The following is a 19,752-nucleotide window of genomic DNA, read 5'->3' as shown; positions in this document are numbered from 1 at the left end:
ATTCAATAGCAGTGGATACCAAGATGTACAAGAGTTTGATTGGTGATTTTAATATCCCATTAGATCAATGAATAGATGATTGCAGTCACTCACCAAGTTACTCTGTTATGCCTTTCCCTGAATGTCTAAAAAAAAATTCTTTGTACCAGGCAGTAAATTTCCAAATTATATACATGGAGAGCCAAATGCCTTAATTGCTTCATCTTGTTCTAGTTAGTAACCATGGGTAAGTCCTGAATGTAGCACCTTCACCACAATTTATTGCAAGTGACCATATTAGGAATGTGGTTTCTAAATCTAATGCAGGACTTGGCCTTCTCAAGAGATCTATTACAAGCAGATCACCCAAAGTCTTTCTTAAACTTTATAAGGTCATCATAAGACCAAACCTTGACTTTGGAAACTGCATAGCCGCTCCCCAATATAAAGGCAACACAAGACTTCTTGAGGGCACGCATAGGCGTGCCATGAAGGTTATAAATGTGCTGAAAGACCTCCCCTACAATGAAAGACTAAAAAAACTCAAATTACCCACTCTGGTGTACCACCGCAGAAGAGGTGACATACTCCTTACCCATAAACTCTCTAATGACACATCTAGTCTCCTCAACCTGAATGTGTCCTACCAATCCCACACAAGAGGCCATTCAAAGAAACTTCCTAAATGCCATGTGAACACTAGAATGCGTCAAAACTTCTTCTCCAAAAGAATTGTCAACAACTGGAATTCCCTCTCTAAGTGTACAGTGTCAGCAACCTCACCTATAACTTTCAAGAAGTCACTGGATAGCAAGTGGTCATGCAGGAACTGGAAATACTGCTGGCAAGATCCAGATCAGTAACAAATGTCAGTCCTCATCACTAACAGAGCAACACAGAACCATTGGACCTTATTGCTCTGAAGTGCAAATTAAGGTAATTATCTAAAGTAAGCTGATTATAGTCTAATCCAAATAGAACCAGCAGACTGCAATTGGTCCTTCATTGATGCATTGAGTGTAGATGATTAATGGCATGCCACTAAGAGTTTATTGCTTAATGTTGTCAATACACATTCATCTAAAAAATGGATATACAGATCCAAGATCATTCCATTTATGTCAAAGGAATATGAGGAGGCAATAGCTGCATCAGCAAAATCAAATCCTACAAAAATTGGAATAATGCCTAAGACAAAAAGCCTGGAATACATTCAGTTACCCAGCTAAAAAATACCAATGTTTTATCCCAAATGTTTACATACAGTAATGGTTATTGGGAAGTGTACCGATGTTTTCAGGGGGATTTTTTTGGTTTGGGTGTGGGGTTCAGACTGGCACGTACACAGGAGGGGGGGGGGGCTTCGCCCCCCCTCCGAAACTTTGTCAAATGTTAAATTAGTCCATAGTTTCTTGGGATTTCTGGTAAAAATAGGACATTTATTAAGAATCTAGATACATGTTTGAAGCCTTTTTTGGGGGATTTTACAGCATGCCATTATCCGTTCAAGGCACTGCCCAATTATTAACCCATTTTCTGTCTAACTTTTTATCCTCTTTTATGCAATTATCAATTGTGCTGTTATTTTTTTTTGTAAAGAGTTTGTTTTCCATAGCAAAATAGAATTATCCTTGATATTAGGGCTTTTATCCCCCCCCCTTTCAGGATGAAGTACAGCTTTTAATGGATCAATTTTTGAAACGGTCATTTTTAATTAAAATCTACGTTGTTGCAATAAAAGAGCTACCCCCCACAGCATCCATATTGCACTGTTGACCCTAAAATTTCCCTTTCAGTGGGATATAATAGATTAATTACTGGTTCTAAATCGCTATGAACACAACCCGAGCCTAAAACGTACTTTTGAGGCTTCAGTCTTCTCCCCCACCCCATCCGCTACAATACTACAGATTAAAGTTAGTCTGTATTTTCCGATATACTTGCTTTTCGCATTACTAAATAAAAAGGTGCTACTTTATATCTGCTGTTTCGAAGGTTTTGCCCCCCCCCCCCCGAAAAAAAAATCCTGCGTACGTGCCTGGGTTCAGGGGAGGCGACTATATGGGAGGATCTTTCCTTGTATGAATATTTCATGGGGAAGAGAAATTTAATGAAAAGGGCGCAGGAATTTTTAGCATTACTATTAAAAAAAAAACAATGAAAATATAAACATGAAAGTTTTTTCAATTGAAAGCAAGGAGAAGCATTAATACTTAAAACGAACAGAGATTATTACGCATATGAGGGGTTCTAAAAATACTTTAGCATAAAGAGCGATGTATTTAGGAGGAAATAAATACTTCGCTCTTTATGCTAAATTATTTTTAGCAATTTCAACTATTTATTCTACGGCCTTTCTGATTCAGGGGTCATTCTTAAAGAATTGGGACAAAACTTAAGATTTAATGTGAAGAGCGAGGTATTAACGAGGGGACAAACCCCCTCATATATATATAATCAAAAATATAATAATATAAAAGTTTGTTACGTAAGTTAATTCTTAAGTTATATATATTTTTTACTAATAAAAACGTTCGTTAAAAATTAAAAGTTCTAGTTGCCTTTTTCAGTAACCGAAAAATAGGAGGGCAACTAGGCCTCCTTCCCCACCCCTTATTTCTCAAAATCGTCTGATCAAAACTAAGAAAAAGCCATTTATCCAAAAAAAGAATTAATATGCAACTTTCATTTTAATAATCTATGTACGGAGAGCCAAAATCAGACATGCATTAATTCAAAAACTTTCAGAAATTAAATAAAAAGAAACAAGTTTTTTGAACAAGTTTTTTGAGAATTAACCCTATTAGACTTTATTAAGCATGGGATGCAGAGCACAAAATATTACAAAACCTTTGTCTCCAGCTTCGCCAGGATCATCCCACCGAAACGTTAAGTGGATAGAAAATAGTAGGTTATATTAATTGGAAAATAATTAGTTAGTAATTTTCAATTAAATAAACAATAAAATTTTTCTTAATTATAAAAGAATGTTGAAGAGGCTCTTGTAAAATATAATTACAAGCTTGAATGTTCTGGTTTAGACAGGATGTTTTAATATAACGTTCCACTATGACATTAAAAACACAGACCTCTAATTAGTTTTCTATTACCATTCATCTTCATTACATCTTTTTTTTTATTTATTTATTTGGATGCTCCAAAAGTAAAAAATATAAACATATTAAAAATCGACAAACGAAAAACTAAAAAATTTTCATTATTATTTTGTTTCTTTTTCTCAGAGCGGATTTAATTCATTCGTATTAAAACCGTTATCATTATTCAAGGCATATCCAAGGGTAGGGTTGAGAGTTTGATCCCTTCCCCCCATAAAAAAATATTTGCCTGACTCGTAAAAACGTAACAAAAATGCATATAAAAAATTTTGATGCGTTTTTTTTTATATTCGGCCTTTCGAAGCGCCCACGTATCAGCATTATGCTGGTACTGTCATAGCTTCCAGTATTCTGATTTGGGTTGGCAGATTTTTCTTACTGAAATGTCAACATGTCAAAAATACCAATATCATTTAACAATTTCCAAGAAAATTTGATTGAATTAGTTTAAATTACATTCCCCTAAGCATGTGTGCTGAATTGAAAAAAAAAACTACAGAAAAAAAAATTACAATAAACAATAAACAAGAGCTAAGAGCTCATATGGCACTTGTGACGAGGTCGGAAGAGCCGAGAGCTCATATGGTACGTGGTCGGAAGAGCCAAGAGCTCATTAAGATCTGGTCACCCTTTCGTAAGTTACAAATACCTCAATTTTCAAAATTACCTCCCCCCTCCCAATTCCACCAAAGAGAGCAGATCCGGTCCAGTTATGTCAGTCACGTATCTTAGACAGGTTTCTATTCTTCCCATCCAGTTTCATCCTGATCTCACCGCTTTAAGTATTTTCTAAGATTTCCGGTCCCCCCAACTGCCCCCCCCCCCAATTACGTTTGATCCGGTTGAGATTTGAAATAAGATATTGGAGTTACGAGGTCCTTCTAAATATGAAGTTTCATGAAGATCCGATCACTCCTTCGTAAGTTAAAAATACGTTATTTTTCTTATTTTTCAGAATTACCCCCCCCCCCCCGCAATTGAGCGGATCCGTTCCAATTATGTAAATTACGTATGCAAGACTTTTGCTTATTTTTCCAACCAAGTTTCATCCCAATCCCTCCAATCTAAGCGTTTCCCATCATTTTAGGTCTCCCCACCCCAAACTTCCCCCAATGTCACCAGATCCGGTCAGGATTTAAAATAAGAGCTTTGAGCCACGATATCCTTCTAAAAATCAAATTTCATGGAGATCCAATCACCCGTTCGTAAGTTAAAAATACCTCATTTTTTCTAATTTTTCAGAATTAAACCCCCCCCCCCCAACTACCCAAAAGAGAGCGGATCCGTTCCGTTTATGTCAATCATCTATCTAGGACTTGCGTTTATTTTTCCCACCATGTTTCATCCCGATCCCTCCACTCTAAGTGTTTTCCAAGTTTTAGGTTTCCCCCTCCCAACTCCCCGCCCCCATCACCAGATCCGGTCGGGATTTAAAATAAGAGCTCTAAGACACGATATCCTTCTAAACATCAAATTTCATTGAGATCCGATCACCCGTTCGTAAGTTGAAAATACCTCATTTTTCTAATTTTTAAGACTTACTCCCCCCCCCCAACTACCCCAAAGAGAGCAAATAAGTTCCGATTATGTCAATCATGTATCTGGGACTTGCGCTTATTTTTCCCATCAAGTTTCATCCCGATCCCTCTACTCTAAGTGTTTTCCAAGATTTTAGGTTTCCCCCCTCCAACTCCCCCCAACGTCATCAGACCCAGTCGGGATTTAAAATAAGAGCTCTGAGACACAATATCATTCCAAACATCAAATTTCATTAAGATCCAATCACCCACTCATAGGTTAAAAATACTTAAATTTTTTCTATTTTTCCGAATTAACCGGCCCCTACTCCCCCCCCCCAGATGGTCAAATCGGGAAAACGACTATTTCTAATTTAATCTGGTCCGGTCCCTGATACGCTTGCCAAATTTCATCGTCCTAGCTTACCTGGAAGTGCCTAAAGTAGCAAAACCGGGACTTTAGGTTTCCCCCCTCCAACTCCCCCCAATGTCATCAGATCCGGTCGGGATTTAAAATAAGAGCTCTAAGACACAATATCATTCCAAACATCAAATTTCATTAAGATCCAAATACCCGCTGATAAGTTAAAAATACTTCATTTTTTCTATTTTTTGCGAATTAACCGGGCCCCCATTCCCCCCCAGATGGTCAAATCGGGAAAACAACTATTTCTAATTTAATCTGGTACGGTCCCTGATACGCTTGCCAAATTTCATCGTCCTAGCTTACCTGGAAGTGCCTAAAGTAGCAAAACCGGGACCGACAGACAGACCGACAGACCGACAGAATTGGCGACTGCTATATGTCACTTGGTTAATACCAAGTGCCATAAAAAGGGCTGAACAAGGGCTCCAACACATTAAAACACTCAGGGCTTTAAATTTCCCGATACCATACTATACCTACCATTTACTTTAATTACATACTATACTTACTGTACCATACTATACTTTAATTTAGACCCTAAATTGTAAGATACCATACTATATTACCATTTTTTGGTTTATCAACAACGAGGATTTCATCACGACAATGGGAAGATTTTCTATCATAATACAAACTAAAACGATTTGATTCTCAAGTCATTGCACCAATTTCATAATTATTATAATATATTATTATATATTGTAATCATAATTATTATAGTATATAATAATTTTTTAACAATTTTCTAGTAAATTGAGAATATTTAGTAAATTGTTCTATTCCGTTCCAATCTTGTCCCCCATTCGTTGCTTTACCTCCGGGCACGAAAGGATCTTTGTCCCCTTCATTAAAAAAAAAAAAATTATTGTTTGGTACTGATGTTACCGAAGTTTGTATTTCCTTGGCTGGCTTCGTCCCCCCTTTTTTATATGTCCCTTTAAATGTCTTTTTAAAATTCACATAATACCAAATTTGGTATTGTATGATCTACGCCCTACTTAATGTTCTTCTAATATGTTTTTCTGACGCTCAATTCTAATGAAACATACCCGCGTATGATAAAATGTATTACTTTAGAAACAAAATCGGGTTAAATATTTGTAAATTAGAGGGAGGGGAGGATAAATTATAGAGGGTCTGCATACCTACTATGTTAGATACAATCATTCTGCATATTATGTAGTAAGAACTCTTTTCTAACTTCACACTGTTTAATACTTTTTCCCCCTCCCCTAATGTGCAAATATATAGCCCAAATTATTTATATTTGCATCTATTCTGTCTCTTCTGTTTGTCTTGTCTCACGCTAAGCTGAAAAAGACTAACAAAAAACCGGTTCTGCAATGCGTAAATGAATGAACAACTAGAGCGGTAGAGCGTAGATCATACAAGTACCTGTAATGCTTTTAGTTTTACTAATTTTTTATCATTTGAACTTAATATGACTCTTTGTATTTTATTCAATTTGACAAGGCATGATTTTTAATTCTAAAATTGCTGATTTGGTTTTGTTTACCAGTTTTGTTTTTTTTTTCTAGCTTTTTTATGATTTATTTGCTTGTTTTGCTTTTTATGGCCTCAAAACTCAAATTCAGCCCTTTGGGACTTGTGATAAAAATTTTCGAAATGAATATCTTGTCAGTTGTTTCAGAGACGAATTGAGAATCTAAGGAAGCATTTCTATTCGCTCTCTTTTAGGCTATATATTATTTGATTTAAACATCTTTGTAGTTTTTTTACACTTTTTTCCAGGCAATTTTTATGAGCTATAAATTTTCATACTTTTTTTTTTTTTTAGAGAGCCATCAACATAATCTTTGTGCAATTTATGTACTAATTTTGTATTCTAAACAGTGTTTATAGTGCTATCACATAACTAATTACTGAAATATCTCTATGAAATGGGAACAAAATAAGGCCTAAAAAGATCTGATGTGATATATTCGCCATTTGCCACAACCAACAACTTGCTGCGGCACCATGGCACTTAAGGTCAACACAGCTAAGCACGCTGCTTCTCCATACAAATCAATTAAAAGCCCCCCTCTTTACTCCCTCCCGAAAAGGTGCCTAAAGGTAAAAGAAAAGTTTTGGAACATCAAAGCAACTGACACAAAACCTCAGCAACGAGGATAGAGCAGACTAAATCTAAAAATAAATACCTCAATATCTATAATCTATACAAATATTTCGAGATAAGGGCACCCAAAGATTAAAGTTGCCTAAAATTGAATTTATTAATTTTGATTATAGTTTTGTATGACCAATCGAAAATGATTGAAAATCCAATTCACAATTTAAACTACAGTAACCCTATGGCAAAAGCTGAGAGGCTTAAAGGATATGGTTAACAGTGGCCAAACCAATACAGAGTGGGCTTGACTCACTGCTGTAATGGAAGGGGCGCAATATTTTTAGAGGACTTCAGCAACGGCTGACAGATCTCTGCCAAAGCACAATTCCGATGCGAAAATTCCTCTGTTTCCACAAAGGAATTGTCAATAGGGAGGGCGGATTCCAGAGGGTAAATTTTACGTAAGGGGAATTTGCCACAATTCCTACACAAAATTGCTTTTAACCTTGCTTTCTCTTTCCCGTCTCAATTTTACGCGTCGAGATTTTAAGAGTAATTGTCCAGGGTCAATTTCCACAAGGATTGAGTCTAGAGGGTAATTCCGTGGGGAGGTGTATTTTTCCTTGGAGGCACAGCCGGATTTTCTGGCATTATTTAGAAAATGATCAGAAGTTAATAATTAGAAAACAAGCTTTTCCAACTGAAAGTAAGGGCAACATCAAAACATAAAACAAACAGAACCTACTACTTAAATGAAGCGGGTCATCCCCTCCTCAACACATCGATCTTTACGCAAAAGTTAAAACTATGTCCCAAATCTTTAAGAGCAATTCCTGAAACAGAAGCGTCTTTAAATTAGATAAATAAGAAGTCTTTTTTAAACTACAAAAAAATAGCATAATGAGCAAGAAGTTGAGAAGGGGGTAACCCCCTTCATATACGTAATAATTTCTGTTCGTGTTAAGTTTTAATGTTGCTGCTTACTTATAGCTGAAAAAAAAATTGTTTTTAAATTTAATTCAAAATAGGATCAGAGTTCTGAAAAAATTAATCAACTGGTGAATAATGTGGCAATGACAAAGCATTTTCCACTGAAGAATAAAAAGCATAAGGAAAATAGTTTAAAAATGCATGTGTAAGTGATAAATTAAGCTTCAGTATTCTGATTTTGACTTGATGCTTGCCATATACTTCAAACAAGATGACAATTGTGAAGATATGTTGATGAGCAATGTGGTAGTGATTAAATTTTTTTATTGTTATTATAAGAATAATTTTTTATAGATCCTTTACTAAGGATAAGGAATTGGAGGCATGCAACGCAAAAATAAATCATTCCAGAACTAGACAAGGAACAACCCAACATTCTCAGTACTCCTCATAAGCTGATTCTGGGTTTTGGGAAGGAGGTCCTGAGTAACTGCTAATACTTATAGTTGAATTTTTCTTGCTTTGCCCGGCAGATTTGTATAGATGCAATGAAAATGAAGAAAAGTAGACTAAATCGAAGCCACGGTGGTGATTACCAAGCTCCCAGCCATGCTTAGAAACTGCGAAATTTACAATCGATTCAACCTTTCATATTTACAATAAATAGGAATAGCAAGCAGAGCTCCAACATGTATAATATAATTCATCTTAAAGAGAAAATCTTTAAACATCGAGAGAAAGTCAAATTATTTGGCGAAACAGAAAAATTAACAACCCCTCCACCCCCTCCCAAATACGTTTCTAACAGGAGTAAAAATCGAACAGAAAAGAAGAAGATATAGATCAGAAGCATTCATGGAACTTCAATGGGGGATTTGTGAAAACTAACTCGGGGAGTTAAAGTCTTTAAACCAACATAGTATGTGCATTATACCAACTCCATAATGTCTCTCGCTTATTATTTTACAGCTTTCTTCTGGGGAAGTATTTCAATGACCATTTTACTTAACATTACATACCCTAGGAAATGCCTTGACGAGCATACACTGGGTATAAAAGACTAGAGCTGTGTCGGTGTTGTGAGATGGTCTGGGGTCTCCACTTTGCCATAAGCTTCTTTCTCTGTCCCTACCCAAAGGAGGGAACCTTGCTTGCGCGGCCTCATAGTAGCGCCGGGTTGAATCTTTCACGATCCTCTTTAACCAGAACCACGACGGAAACATTGCACCTAGGTGGCCTTGAGGGGTGACGTCTCTTGAGGGAAATATATCCCAATAAACGAAACGGAATTGCACTCAATTCTGATTAATGAATAATTCTTCTGCGTTTATTTTTTTTTCGTAGTTTTTTTTTTAGGGGAAGGGCTAAACAACCTCTTCCTGGCAACTGTATTTATGATGTATTGCCTTCCAATTATGGCACAATAAAATATTTGCAGGAATAATATGTAATGAGTCGAAGGTAATAGGCTTGATATTGCTGCTTCAGGATGTTCAATCTTGCTGACAAGAGAGCATCGCCAGGTGAAGAAATACATTTACAAGTAGACCCAGACTTGGACAAATTCACCATTCAGCAAGACGTCTCTGTGACTTCCTGGTGTCCGGTTCTAAGCCGGCTTAAGTCCTTTGTGTAGACTTAAGAAGAACGAATCGGTCCCTGGCCGGCCCTATGGGGACCCATTGCTTTATTGGGCCATATCAATTTATAAGATTCAACAAAATAAAAATTATGACAGGGAACATTACAACATTGACAGACAACTATTGGATAGCTATTTTGAATGGTGGAATAGGATTTCTGAGCTAGACCTGTTACGAGTGTCAGAAACTAATCTGTCAGGGTTAAGAAACACGAAATTAGATGATGGAGAATATATTCATTCAGGTAGGAAAGACCGAGTATATAGGCAAGGAGTAGAGATCATGGGGAGCTTACAAATCTTACTTTGATTCGGAAGCTAGTGCTAAAAGGATTCAAACTGCTCACTTTGTGACCGAAGATTGCAAGGTATCAGTAACAGTGGTACATCCAAGAAGAACCGACTGACGGATTCATTAATGACTCAGATGAATTTTACTGGTAGTTAAGAGAAACATTAGACAAGATCCAAAGTAGAAATTTGGTATTTTTACTAGAAACTTATAATGCCAAGCTTAGTATGAGTAGTAATTGACGGTATTCTAGCTTCCAAAGTTTGGCGTTGGGAAGAAAAACAGCAATAATAATAGACTGCTGCAACCTTATTGATTAGGTTATTTACCTTTCAGTTAAGCATGGCGTTGATACACACTAGGATAAGAATTTGAGAGGAACTTTCTAAGAGCATTTGGATAAGAAATTGGAGAGCTTAGAATCTGATAATGTAACTTTGGTAGGATAGAGTAGTGGTTAGTATATTCTGAGCGCCAAGTTTTACGGGAGTAATAGGAAAGCAACAGAAGTAGAGAAGGCACTATAGTCTGAATTAATAAGATGTGAAATGAAGATCGTTGGTAATACTATGCAGCCAGAAGGTGTAGCAGCCAGTCAGACAGTGCAGCCAGATACAATTTTGACATTCTAAAAAGTCAAGTAGAACTTGTCAGTCTGGGCAATCCCAGTTAAAACAGGAACAGAGCCTCTATCAGAGATCAGGATAGTGCTGTATATAGAGGAAAAAACATTTGGTGAATATGTTAATTCGCGATGCAGCAACAGAAAATGATGCAGAAAAGAATGAAACATCTTCCATGATTTTGGATTGAAGGAACATCTATTTTGTGAGGATGAGTTAGAGCAAGAAGTTACCAAAAGAATTGATGTAAACAAGGCCTTAGGTCATGATAGCGTGGCAAATGAGTTTTAGAAAAATGGTGATTGCGAAGTTGGGGATAAATTACTAAAGATTATGAAAATGGTTTTTGAAAAAGAGGAAGCACCTAGTTGTTTCATGAAAAATTTTAATGCAACTCCTGTATGAGAAATGTAGTGAGTGAGAAAATTACAGAGACATCAACTTGGATTTTGTAAGAAGCAAATTAAATATGATCTCATACCAAAACTTGAAAAAGAGGAAGTTGTTTCATGAAAAATTTTAATGCAACTCCTGTATGAGAAATGTGACAGTGAGTGAGAAAATTACAGAGACATCAACTTGGATTTTGTAAGAAGCAAATTAAATATGATCTCATACCAAAACTTGAAAAAGAGGAAGTTGTTTCATGAAAAATTTTAATGCAACTCCTGTATGAGAAATGTGATAGTGAGTGAGAAAATTACAGAGACATCAACTTGGATTCTGTAAGATGCAAATTAAATATGATTTCATACCATACTGGCTTTACATGACGTATGAAATCAAAAGAGATAATAAAAAAAAAATCAAATAAGTGAAAAAAACGAATTTTTTCAGCCAAAATACAAACAAATATTCATAAAAGGACCTCTGCAAAGTCTTTCTCAGTGCTATAAAAAAAAAAAAATAAATAAAAAAAAAAAAAATAAATAAAAATCCGCGACAGGGGAACTTTCCATATATCAAGATTCATTAAGATTTGATCACCCATTGGTAAGCTAAATATACCTCAATTTTCATAAATTCCCTTCCCTCAAGCCCCCCAGATGTTTGAGTCGGGATAACGACAGTTGTCAAGTTAATTTAGCAAGTCCCTGACATGCCTACCAATTTTGATCACCCTAGCACGTCCAGAAGCATCGAACTCACCAAAGCACTGGAAATCCTCCCCCCCCCCCACCAAAGAGAGAGGATCCGGTCCGGTTATGTCAATCATGTATAGGACTTCTGTTTATTCTTCCCACCAAGTTTCGTCCGGATCCCTCCACTCTAAGCGTTTTCTGAGATTTCTGTCCCCCAACTCCCCCAATGTGATTTTCGTCAATCTTAACGAAAATCACACCACCAGATTCACCGCATCAGAGAACCCTATTGTAGAAGTTTCAAGCTCCTATCTACAAAAATGTGGAATTTAGTAATTTTTTTACAGAAGACAGATCACGGATGCGTGTTTATTTGTTTGTTTGTTGTTTTTTTCTCCCAGGGGTGATCGTATCGACCCAGTGGTCCTAGAATTTTGCAAGAGGGCTCATTATAACAGAAATGAAAAGTTCTAGTGCCCTTTTTAAGTGACTAAAAAACAGGAGGGCACCTAGGCTCCCTCCCACGCTTTTTTTTCCATAATCACCGGATCAAAATTTTGAGATAGCCATCTTATTCAGCATAGTCGAATACCTTATAACTATGTCTTTGGGGACGACTTGCTCCCCACAGTCCCCGTGGGAGGGGCTACAATTTACAAACTTTGACCAGTGCTTACATATAGTAATGGTTATTGGGATATTTACGAACGTTTCAGGGGATTTTTTGGTTGGTGGGGAGGGGTTATGTGGGGAGATCTTTCCATGGAGGGAAGTCATGGGGGAACAAAATCCCCATGAAGGTGGGGGCAGGATTTTCTAGCATTATTTTAAAAAAATGAAAAAATAAATATGAAAAAGTTTTTTTCAGCCGAAAGTAAGGAGAAGCATTAGAACTAAAACAAACAGAAATTATTGCGCATATGAGGGGTTCACCCTCGTCCTATTACCTCGCTCTTTACGCTTAAGTATTTTTGTATTAATGTCAACTATTTATTCTACGACCTTTGTGATTCAGGGGTCGTTCTTAAGAAATTGGGACACAATTTAAGCTTTAGTGTAAAGAGAGAGGTACTGACGAGGGGGCGAACCCCCTCATATACGTAATAAAAACATAAGCATATAGAAGTTCGTTATGTAAACTAATTCGTAAGTTATGTATATCTTTTACTAATAAAATCATTCATAAAAAATTGAAAGTTCTAGTTGTCTTTTTAAGTAACCAAAAAATCGTAGGGCAGCTAGAGCTCCTCCCCGCTCCTTTTTAAAATCACTCGATCAAAACTATGAGAAAACCATTTAGCCAAAAAATAAATAGGTAAATTTCGTTTTAATTATTCATCTACAGAGAGCCAAAATCAAAACATGCATCAATTCAAAAACGTCCAGAAATTAAATAAAACAAATTGTTTTACCTAGAAGTAAGAAGCGACATTAAAACTTTAAACTAACAGAACTTACTCCGTATATGAAAGCGGCTGTTCGCTCCTCAACGCCCCGCTGTTTAGGCTAAAGTTTTTTAATTTTTTAAAAAGTAGAACAGAGAGAAAGAGTCAAACTTTAGCATAAAGAGTGGGGCGTTGAGGAGGGAACAGCCCCTTTCATATAAGGAGTAATTTCTGTTCGTTTTAAGTTTTAATGTTGCTCCTTACATTCAGTTAATAAAACTAGTTTTTTTTATAATTCCCCCAAAGAGTTCGGATCTGGTCCGCTCATGTCAATCACGTATCTATAACTTGAACTTATTCTCGAACTCGCCAAAGCACTAGAAATCCCCTCAACTCCCCCAAAGAGAGCGAATCTAGTCTGGTTATGTCAATCACGCATCAAGAACTTGTCTGATTCTTCCCATCCAACATCATCTCAATCTCTCCACTCTAGGAGTTTTCCAAGATTTTTGTTCCTCCCCCTCCACTCCCATGTCCCGAATTGAAATTGGAGCATCTGAGACATGGTATTTTTCTATATATCAAGTTTCATTAAGATCTGATCACCTATTCATAAGACAAATACACTTCAATTTTCACGAATTCCCCTCCCTCAAGCCCCCCCAGATGATCGGACCGGGGTAACGACTGTAATCAAGTCAATTTGCGCAGGTCCCTGACAAGCCTACAAATTTTCACTCAAATACCTCATTTTTGCTAAATTTTCCGAAATAACCATCCCCCTAACCTCCCCAAAGAGAGCGGATTAGGTCTGGTTATGTCAATAACATATCTAGGATATGTACTTATTCTTCCCACCAGGTTTCATCCTGATCGTTTTCTAAAATTTCCGGCTTCACCCTCCAACTCCCCCTGGTGTCACCGGATCTGGTCGGAACTTGAAATAAGAGCTCTAAGACACGTGGTCCTTCTAAATATCAAATTTCATTAAAATCTTATTACCCGTTCGTAGGTTAAAAATACCTCAGTTATTCTAATAATTTCCGAAATAACATCCTCCCCCTCAACTCCCCCGAAGATTGGATCCATTCCGGTTATGTCAAAATTACGTTTCTAGGACTTGTGCTAATTCTTCCCACCATGTTTCATCCTGATCTCTCCACTCTAAGCTTTTTCCAAGATTTCCCATTTCCCCTCCAACTCCAATCATAAGAACCATAACAAGCAATCGACCTAAACATGATTCCTCGTGTTTAATCCCTAGACAAAGAAACTTATACAATTGTTTAATAGAAACCAAAAATATAAGAGAAATAAGTTAAAGGTTATTTAGGAGTCTCATTAAGAGGACGAGTACAGGGAACGATTTAAACAACTTCTAACGTAATTTTATATCTTTTGGGGGTTTGTTTTCCAGTATTAAAACTATGTTTTAGGAAAACATTAACGACATCCACCTCACTTTACGCATTCCCATTACATACATGATTATTATATATAGGCTATTAGCAAAATACTGATCAAGCATAAAAGGAAAGAACTTCGTAAAATGAAATGGGAATATAAAAAGTTGGATGTATATTTATCCATCACAAGGAGGGGGTGTAAAGTGAAGCAATCACAACTTAAATAGCTAAACTATGAATAATATTTTATCGTATTACCTAGAAATCAGATCAAAATTCCACATTTGTCCAAATTCTCCAAATACATGCATGATTAGCTACAATGTTTTAGTTCTATACTATACTAACTGTTTTACATATTAAAAGTAAAGCCTAATCACATATAAATATTAATGTTCAGCCTAATCTTGAAAAATACTGCTCATTTTTGAACATGAATCTTAGAATTGGAACAAAGCATTTAAATCCCAGACAGGGTCAATCATGGAGAAATTTTATACGAGACACATTATTCTGTGGAATTTTTCTTTTATTTAATAGAATAATTTAAATATATATTAAACAAATCAAGCCATATTGCCACCTAAAGGCAAACGAGTCCATGCAAGCCCATTCATATAGCTGTGCTGCCTGTAGTATTGACCTTGATTGATACCGAGTATACGCTATTAAATATGTTCCACAAAGCCACAGGATATTCCAAAGATGATTTTTTATAGGAGGTGACTTCAATTTTCATAATCTCTTGTGGGAGGATTTCCGTATAACCCAGTTACTTGTAGTTAATCCGCCATCAGTCCCTTTATGGATTGTATTCATGATCTTGCTACTTTCAAAGCAATCAAGCAACCTATACGTGTTTGCCCCTACCAGCAACCAACATTACTTGACCTAGTCTTTGTATGCAAGAGTGAACTGATCCGAAGGATAAGTTATCTCCCACCTATTAGCAAAAATGACCACCTCGCCATTGAATTATTGGACATGAAAAAAAAAATGATATTTACAGACTACAAGGCGATTAGGGTCACATTAAGGCATATTAACTGGGAGTCGACCCACTGGGGTGGGATCAACAGGCAGTGGGAGAAATTCTGGGCTCTACTCATAGAAACTAGGCAAGAGAACACAGAAAGTATTACCCCTGTACCTAAGAGCTTACTATACATGACGGCTAGCATAAGACAACAAAGAAACTTAAAGAAACGCCATTGGAAAAGCGAGGCCATTACGGAAAATATGTCAAAGCACATAATGAATGAAGGAATACCACCAAACAACTGTACTATAACTTTGAGACAAGCCTCGCCTACCAAAGTAAGTTGAGCCCTAAAAAATTCTTATCATGTATCATTGAATTCTCGAAATGTAGCACAAGCACATAACACAACCAGATAAATTATCAAATAAATTTCGGCAGTAGATCCATAAAATGCTAAACAAAAAGTGATGGAAACGAAGTCATTGGCACCTATAATATTGCTGATCTTCTGAATGAGCAATTTGCATCAGTCTTCAGAAATGAACCTGATAATGCTTCCATTCCCAACTTAAAAAGTACAACATCCAGAAGAAAATGAGTTGCATTAAAGTTACTGCTTTGATGGTTGAAAAACAGCTCAAAAGCCTGGATATCAACAAAAGTGCTGGTCCTGATAACATTCATCCTTGTCTGCTAAAAGAAGCTGCTTGTGAAATTGTCCCTGCACTATCTATACCTTTTCAGCATAACCTTGATCATATGTATGTCACCTCCCAATGGAAACTAGCTTATATCACACCTATCTTTAAAAGAGGGATAGATCCAAAGCTGAAAATTGTAGACCTATCAGCCTAACATCTGCTGTTGCAAAGTCCTTGAGAGGGTTGTTAATGATGCACTTTTTCAACACCTTGTTACTAATGAAATTATCTCCAACAGGCAGAACAGCTTTCTCCCTGTAGAAACTAACATTCTAGACACTTACTTACAGGTTACCCAGTTACTGGACAAATACCTTCTGGTTGATTTATTTCTTTTAGACCTAGCCAAAGCATTCAACAATATCCCACATAATCAGCTTCGTTTTAAGTTAGTAGCAGTAGGGATCCACCATGAATTAGTAGACTGGCTAATGGACTTCCTGGTTGGTAGATCTCAGGCTATATGGCTGTTCACAACATACAGCAAATTTACCAACTCCCAGCCCTGTAATGTTCTACGCGGTGCTCCCCAGGGAACAGTTTAGGGACCCAAATTGTTTCTTTTTATATAAATGATAAGATAACCAAAGTCAGCAACCACTTAACCCTTTATGCTGGTGACTCAAAACTATTTAATGTACCTGATAAATCATCAATACAATCTAACCTTGACCACATTCAGGCATGGGCAGATGGGTGGCTTCTCTCTTTCAACATATCAAAATCCATCACCATTCATTTTGGTCACAATGATCCACTACAACAATACAGTATGAATGATAACCAGACATCATCCCCCATTCCTCTCTAAACTTGTACCACTGACAAAGACCTGGGAGTCACTATAAATAATCTTCTGAAGTTCCATGAACACTGCACAAACTGTTTCCAAAACAAATTCTAGCCTTGGACTTCTTAAAAGAATACTTACTAGCCAATCACATGGAACTTGCCTTGCTGGTCCTTTTTACAAATGTGAATTACAGTTGATTGAAGGCGTACAAAGAAGGGCCACCAGGTACATCTCAGGATTTGGTAAGAAACCATATAATGAAAGGCTATCTAACGTAAAGCTCTCATGTTTGACCTTCCAATGCAAGCAGAGTGACAGGCTACGCATATATAAATGTGTCAACCAACCCAAAAATAAGCTCTCTACCCAGTTACCCAGCAAAAGACAAACATGAGGTCATCCTAAGAAGCTTTAGATTTGGCTTAATATTTTGTTAGTTTCTCCATTATGTTACATTTGTCAATAGAATACAATGAAAAAACTTATCCCCATACCCTAAACCTTACCAAATATGATGGCTAGAATAAGACAACAAAGAAACTCAAACAAACAGTGTTCAAAACAAGAACTTGCAGCTCATATGGCACTTGTGAAAGGTCAGAAGAGCCAAGAGCTCATATGGTATGAGCTCCAGCAAAATTCCAAGAATCAATAGATTGCTCTGGAAGAAAAATCAGAGGCTTAATGCCAGTCGGGATTTAAAATAAGAGCTCTGAGTCTCAAGGTCCTTTTAGATATCAAAATTCATTAAGATCCAATCACCCACTTGCAAGCTAAAAATACCAAAATTTTCAAATTTTTCCTCTCCCTTCAGTCCCCGGATGTTCAAATCGGGGAAAACGACTTTATCATGTCAATTTGTACAGCTCCCTAACACGCCTACCAATTTTCATCATCCCAGCATGTCCAGAAGCTCAAACTCGCCAAAGCACTGAACCCCACCACCTAACTCCCCCAAAGAGAGCAGATCCAGTCTGGTTACACCAGTCACATATCTACAACAATTATAAGCATTTCTCAAGATTTCTGGTTTCCCCCTTCAGCTCCCCCCCAATATCAACAGATCTGGTCAGGATTTGAAATAAGAGCTCTGAGCTACAAGTTCCTTCTAAATACCAAATTTCATTAAGATCTGGTCACCTGTTTTTAAGTTAAAAATACCTCAATTTTTCTAACCTTTTCAAATTAACAACCCCCCAGCTCCCCATGATCTGATTCTGTATCTCCCCGGATCTGATTCGAATTGAAAATGGAGCATCTGAGATGTAAGATTCTTCTATATATCAAGTTTCATTGAGATCTGATCACCCATTCTTAAGATACCTTGATTTCATGTTTTTCCAAGAATTCTGGCTTCCCCCTCCAACTCCCTTGGATGTCATTGGATCTGTTTGGGATTTAAAATGAGTGAGATTCATCATCCTAGCTTGCCTTGAAGTGCCCGAAGTACCAAAACCAGGACAGACAGACAGACTGACAGAATTTGTGATTGCTATATGTCACTTGGTTAATACCAAGTGCCATAAAAAGTATAAAACAGGTCATTGTGAAAAATAGGCTATGTCAAAGCCCAAAAATAAGGACTCTTGCCTAGCAACTGTACTGCAAAATTCTAAATGAACATTTTGTTAGTCTTCACCAATAAACCAGATAATACAGTGAATTCTAAACAAGATTTTGAATCTTGGAAAGGGTTTAGGTTAAGGAAATGAAACTTTCAGTGATGGGTCTACAGACTAAAGTATGTCCTAAGATAGTATTTTGAAGTACCTATCTCCACTCCTTCTCCCCGTTTGAGGGCACTGACCTTTGATTACATTTAAATATCTGTTATGAAAGCAAACCCTTGCAAAACAGATCTGCTTAAATGAAGCACAAGAAGATTTTCAGCTTCACAACTTTGCTCAATCCCAATTTATGAGGTTTCCAAGATCCACAAATGCAATCCCTAAATTTATACATACATATGTCAAAACATTAACATAAGAAAAAATTCTGCTCAAATAACAGGAATTACATTTTGAAACTAAAACCAGAGACAAAGAAGATGAAGATTAGGGTATAATGTTGTTTTGTTAAGATTCCAATAGGTAGTAACAAAGATGAGACAAGCCTTTTGTGTCCAAGGGTGAATTCTGTTAGGCCTTAAAGATTTGTTCTGGTTTAGATTTTTCAGTCTAGCCTCAGTGTCATATTTACTGCCAGTAATTAGTAACATTGGTTTATCAACTGTAGTTTAGTTAGGTACAGGTACTTAGGTTGATTGGGAAGTGGATCTCTATCTGGGGTAGTGAAGACTTTTTGGAACTGATTGTTCAGTGTCTCAGCTATTCTATGGGCCTGGTAATAGCAGGGATCATCTACAGTCACTTTTTCATTGAATTTGTCACTGAAGTCACATTTTTGTTCACCTTTTGAGCTTTTCTTTCACCAATTTAGTCAACTAACATATGGTTAGAAATTCAAGTTCCTAGAAAAGGTAAGTTCATTCCTGATAAATATCCTCCCATAGCTGCTCATATACCTCCATTCACTGAGCATCCACCTAGATTAGTTTCTTAGAAGATGGACACATTGGCCCAGATTCTTAAGTTATATTTCTAGTAGGCTATTTGCTTTTCTTTTTAGGTTTAGCTGATTCCTATATAGGGTACAAATTAAGACCCATAAGTTTAGGGGATGTCAAAACATGAGAAGGAATAAGCATCTTTCATTTGCTTTATGAGTTACACTTGTCTGCATAAATATATAAGTTGGTGAGGAAGCTTTTGAGCATCCACTCCAACACCTATTCTTTTTCAGA

At 36.7% G+C, this 19,752-nt stretch overlaps 1 protein-coding gene across 1 annotated transcript in view; it reads left to right on the top strand.

Moving 5' to 3' along the window:
- Positions 1–19,752, top strand: part of LOC136034337 (26S proteasome non-ATPase regulatory subunit 6-like) — a 99,851-nt gene that overhangs the window by 32,148 nt on the left and 47,951 nt on the right. The window lies entirely within an intron of this gene.

The sequence above is a fragment of the Artemia franciscana genome, chromosome 13 (assembly GCF_032884065.1).
Source record: "Artemia franciscana chromosome 13, ASM3288406v1, whole genome shotgun sequence".
Taxonomy (NCBI): domain Eukaryota; kingdom Metazoa; phylum Arthropoda; class Branchiopoda; order Anostraca; family Artemiidae; genus Artemia; species Artemia franciscana.
This window is presented reverse-complemented; position numbering and strand designations above follow the sequence as displayed.